The sequence below is a fragment of the Clupea harengus genome, chromosome 20 (genome assembly GCF_900700415.2).
Source record: "Clupea harengus chromosome 20, Ch_v2.0.2, whole genome shotgun sequence".
NCBI lineage: Eukaryota > Metazoa > Chordata > Actinopteri > Clupeiformes > Clupeidae > Clupea > Clupea harengus.
Window position 1 is genome coordinate 19077457 of NC_045171.1, and position 5424 is coordinate 19082880.

Here is a 5424-nt window from a genome sequence, read left to right on the forward strand (position 1 = left end):
GGGCAGAGGGTGGCCTGGTTTAGCAGTGATCCTTGTTGCCCCTGCTCACTGTAGGGTGGTGAGGTGTTCCTGCAGACACACACACACACACACACACACACACACACACACACACACACACACACACACACACATTTCAGTCAGAGTGTTTTTGTGTAGGGAGCAGGTCCAGGCTAAAATGTCAGGATTTTACAGGGCACTGAGTCAGCTCTAGATGGGTTTTTAAAAAGACGTTGTCAAGACCAAACTATGCATGGAACGGCTGGCAGCTAAATTGGAGCAGAGGCCAGAGAGAGAGAGAGAGAGAGAAAGAGAAAGAGGGAGGGGGAGAGAGAGAGACAGAGAGGGAGAGAGGGGAGAGAGAGAGAGAGAGAGAGAGAGAGAGGGAGAGAGAGGGGGAGAGAGAGAGAGAGGGAGAGAGAGAGAGAAAGAGAAAGAGAGAGAGAGAGGGGGAGAGAGAGATAGAGAGAGAGAGAGAGAGAGAGAGAGAGGGAGAGAGAGGGGGAGATAGAGAGAGAGGGAGAGAGAGAGAGAAAGAGAAAGAGAGAGAGAGGGGGAGAGAGAGAGAGAGGGAGAGAGAGAGACAGAGAGGGAGCTGCACAACTGACTCATACCGAATCCAAAACACACGCACACATAGACACACAGTGTGTGTGTCATACCATTCCGTGTCTTCAAAAGCAAAGCACATCTTACACTTCTGTTGTTTCTTCTTCTTTCTTGGACACTCCATGTTAAAGTGTGAAACCACCAAAGCAGATGCTTGAGGTCTTAACGGGAAAAGAACCTGCCTATGTAACCACACTACCCATGACAGAGTGGTTCTGAGAAGCAGAGGCCCCAGATAACCACGGAGAGTCAACAACCGGAAAAGCTGTGGAGAGAACACAGGCTTCTAGATGTTGTTTTTAACTACATGAATGACTTATATTTGTAATCGAACACACACAATTCTATTGTATTGTATTATAAATACATGTATGCCGTCTACTGCGTAGATGTTACCTGCCAAGTCTTAAGAATCTCGCTGCGCTGAAGCAATTTGGTGCATGCGACAATAAACACTTTGACTTTAGACTTTTTTTTATATAAAATTGAATTGAACCTTGCTTTGGAAAGAATGGAATATCAATTCATGTTAAGAATTGCTACATACACACTAATATGTATTTAACAATAGGAATTAAGAACATTTCAGCTATGTAACCATTCCCCTTCAGTTGTTTTGTACGGATAGATCTGGTGAGAGGAATACAGAAAGTACAGAAATCATGCCTTGAATGCCACAATACCTAATGCATTCTCCACACCAGCTTAAGCCTCTTGTGATTGTCTGTAATCCATTAATTCCTCTAATTCTCAATGCAATCGACTGTGAGCAACTTGGGCCCTCCCAGAAAAACAATCCAAAACGCAACAGAGTTTGGGCTGAACTATGGTGGCGTTGTTATGTCTTGAATGTTCACTTCGAGTTGAATGAAGACATTTTAAGGACTTGTTTAATTGAAGGTCTACCAAGCTACTGGTTAGCATATCACAAACATGTGGCTGCTTGCGCCGTTTCAGCTGCTCAGCAGAGATAAATCACATCATGAGATGTGATTGGGGACAAAAGAGTTGGGGCTCCCACCCTGAAACTCAGCCTCCCACCATCTATCCACCGCTCCATCCCTCCTCTCCATCCATTGGCAGAGCAGCAAGGAATTCCTGTCTTTCACAGGAGAAGAAGGAGAAGAAGGAGGAGGAGGGCTGGGCTACAGGGCTGAGTGTGAAAAAAGGATTAACTTTTGAAACTTGACATTTTTTGTGGCCTGACAAACACAAGATTCCCAGAGGCAATTCATAAAAGTGTTTAAAACCCAACATGCCAGCTCTAATAAGATAGTAAACCTGCCTGGTTGTGTGTGTGTGAGAGAGAGAGTAGAAAAGACAGAGAGAATATGTCAGAGAGAGAGAGAGAGACCTAAACATCTAATACTGGTTCCTCTATGGCATATGCACTATACTGTATGTACAACACCTAGTAAGCAAGTTGGGAACAGGGAACTGCAGAGAAGTTATCTGTGTCCAAACATCTCTGTGAAGCACCCAGATCCTGCTTCAACCCAGCCTAAACTGTATCCTCAAGGGGGATAGTGACTGGTCAATGTTTAGAAGGAGGGCAGGACAGAGGGGCGTTCTGTACTGTAAGAAAAGAGTCCATTTTGGAGGAAGCTCTTTTCAAAAAGCTCTTTTCATGGCCGCTCTTTGGAAAGGACATAGCACTGTTCAGCACAGACTTTTTCTGTGATTCTGAAAGTCATCGTTTTTAAAATGCAGTGCTCTTGATAAATGTGTTTTTCACAGTTGTGCAAACTGAGAATCAAGGTCAAGATGCTCAGAGGTAAATTGTCTATCAGTGTCATAATATCCACTTCTTAAGAAATCCTGTATAAGCCTCCCCATAAACACATCTAAAGGAAATTGCACAACTGCACTAAAACTACTTCTAATGATTAATGAAGGAATTGGTGTTTATGTCGTATAAAACAGGCTTGACAAAGCATGAGAGTAAATCCTCTCTCACGCTGACAGGGCTACTCTCTGTCCTCGTGGTAGTAAAGAGAAATAGGGCTTTCTCACATTTCTCCTCACAACCCATAGATTTATACACTCACTCTCTCACACACACACACATCAGTACCACTTCCACCCACCCCCACCGTGACAAATGTGTAAAAGCAACACCTGTCCACTGGACAGGGATGTGTGTGTTTGTGTGGGTACAGTTGAATAGGCATGCCTGTGTGAGTGTGTTTCCTTGTGTCTGTCTGTGTGTGTATTTGTGAGTGTGTGTGTGTGTGTGTGTATGTGTGTGTCTGTGTGAGTGTGTGCAAATGCATGAATGTGAATGTCTGTGTGTGTGTGTGTGTGTGTGTGTGTGTGTGTGTGTGTGTGTTTGAATCCTGCATGTTAGTGTGTGTGTTTGAGTTCTGCGTGTGTGTGTGTGTGTGCGCACGCTCACATGGGTAAATGTGCGTGTCTGTGTGTGTTTGAGTTCTGCGTGTGTGTGTGTGTGTGTGCGCACGCTCACATGGGTAAATGTGCGTGCCTGTGTGTGTTTGAGTCCTGCGTGTCTGCCTTACGTGACTGTGCCAAAGCCCAGCTGATATTGATCTGCACTGGTCAGGACCCTCGGGGGGCCTCCACAGCTCCCCTCTAAGTCCCCCCTTGATCCCCGCTGCCGACCCCCATGTGGCCCCGCCTGCTCTCTTGACCTCTGCACCATAGTGGAGCTTTGGCCCAGAGCAGGAGAGAAGCCTGCTGGTCCGATGCACAGCCAACATGTAGCTTTGGGGGCACAATTTTATGAAGTGACTTGTAATTGGGGTGATCTTAGGGTGATAAGTGTCTGTGTGTGTGTGTGTGTGTGTGTGTGTGTGTGTGTGTGTGTGTGTGTGTGTGTGTGTGTGTGTGTGTGTGTGTGTGTGTGTGTGTGTGTGTGTGTGTGTGTGTGTGTGTGTGTGTGTGTGTGTGTGTGTGTGTGTGTGTGTGTGTGTGTGTGTGAGAAGAAGTGATGCGGTAAGATTCTTATCTGATAAGCGGCCTTGTGCATCTTTGAGGTCAGCAGTATCCCACAACACACACATCTCACTCTAACATGAGCTTCACCCTTAAGTGACGTCTATAAAATGTTTGGAGAGAATCAGTCATATATACTTTGTCATACTTTTCATAATAAGAGGAGATGTTGTGGTTCAGTTGAGAAACTGACACCATTTAAACACAGCATGTGAAGAGCAGTTGAACTCACGACCATTTGTTCTCAGCACATTACATAGCATCCCAACTCACTTGGGCATCCTGTGTCGGAGCGAGTAGTTTTAGTACACTCACAAAACCAAACACATCACTGACAATAATGACTGTATGACCGACCACAGCACAGCTATTAATACAACCATTGTTCTGTCCTCCTCAGTATATGACCTATATGATTGATGAATAACACAAAAAGGCCTTTACTCTACTGTTATGATCCCAGCGGGAGGAAGATGAGAGAGGAGTTTACGGCGAAGCCCTTCTCTGAGAGACGTATATCACAGACAGTCCCATTGACAGCGCCGCGGTCTGACACAACAGCAGAGACAAAACAAGGCAGCGACCTCGGCAGGAGAACAATGACAGAGACAGGGAAGAAAGAGAGGCTTCTCCCGCGGGTCTGCCATGGCACGCATCCGCACGCTGCCACATACACACACACACACACACACACACACACACACACACACATGCCAGATATAGCAGCTCCACAGCGCTAACCACGCCTGGCCCAGGGAGCCCCGATTGCCCGATTGGGGGGGGGGGGGGGTTGTGGCGACAGGGGTGGAGGAGTAAAGGAGTGGAGAAAAAAAAAGATGGGAGAGGAGAAGAGAGGAGGAGAGGTAACAGGAGCAAGACTAAGGAAGAGAGGAGAGAAAGGGGAGGTAGAGGAGGGTAGAGGAGGAGGAGGGAGAGAGAAAGAAGAGAGGAAAAGTGGCCGAAAGACATGATGAAGAGAGGAGGAAGAATGGAGGGAGTGGAGGGAAGGTCTAGAGGTAAGAAAAGAGGGGCCCAGAGGAGAGTAACGGGGGGAAAAGACACAATAGAAAAGGAGGATGGAAAGGAGAGAAAAGTGAAGAGAAGTGAAGAGCGATATGAGGTAAGGAGAGGAGAGGAGCTGATAAGAGGTGGAGAAGGGAAGGGACAAGATGGAGTGCTGAAAAATAAGGAGAACAGCACAGCCGGAGAGATGCTGAAGACATGATGGGGGTTTAGGGGTGGAGGTGGTGGTGGGGATAAGAGGTGAGCAAACGGAAGGGCTTGTTTTTAGAGTGGGCAGCTGAGAGGTCCAGTCCAGACACGAGCAGGATGTCCTGTCCCCTCTTCTGCTGCAACACATACACACATACTATGGTGGTTGTCGCACAATAGGAATGGCTCTGAAGCACCACATAAGACTCTATATATAGACCCCCTTTGATAAGGCTTCAAGATTGTGACTGTAATTAGGCTATAGGCTAGCGTGTCAAGTGTGTTATTCCATACTGTAGGTGTCAAATGATACATTGGCAGGCAGAATGTATGTAGGAAAAACCAGACTCCAGAGGCTAATGATATGGACTAGGCCAAGAATGCCAAGAATAAAATAAAACAAAGAAACAAAGAAATGAAAACATGATTAGTGATCCCTGCCTTCACCAGTGCAGTTGACATACCATGCAGATGTCATGGCAAAATATTGTAAATAAAAACGGCAACATAGAGCCACAACAAAATTCTATCACAGAGCCAAACGTATGTCTTTTGTGAGACCTTGATCCATCAGCTCCCCAATTTAACTACTGATGACACCACTCGGACCCCTCCCCGCCACCCTCTCGACAATCCCCCATTCACGCTGCC

General features: G+C 46.4%; 1 long non-coding RNA gene across 1 annotated transcript in view; it reads left to right on the top strand.

Moving 5' to 3' along the window:
• The window catches only part of LOC116225272, a 2873-nt gene extending 1909 nt beyond the window's left edge, over positions 1 to 964 (top strand). The window contains exon 3 of the long non-coding RNA XR_004166021.2: positions 741 to 964. This is a non-coding gene — a long non-coding RNA (uncharacterized LOC116225272). The remainder of the gene's footprint in view (positions 1 to 740) is intronic.
• The last annotated feature ends 4460 nt before the right edge of the window (positions 965 to 5424 follow it).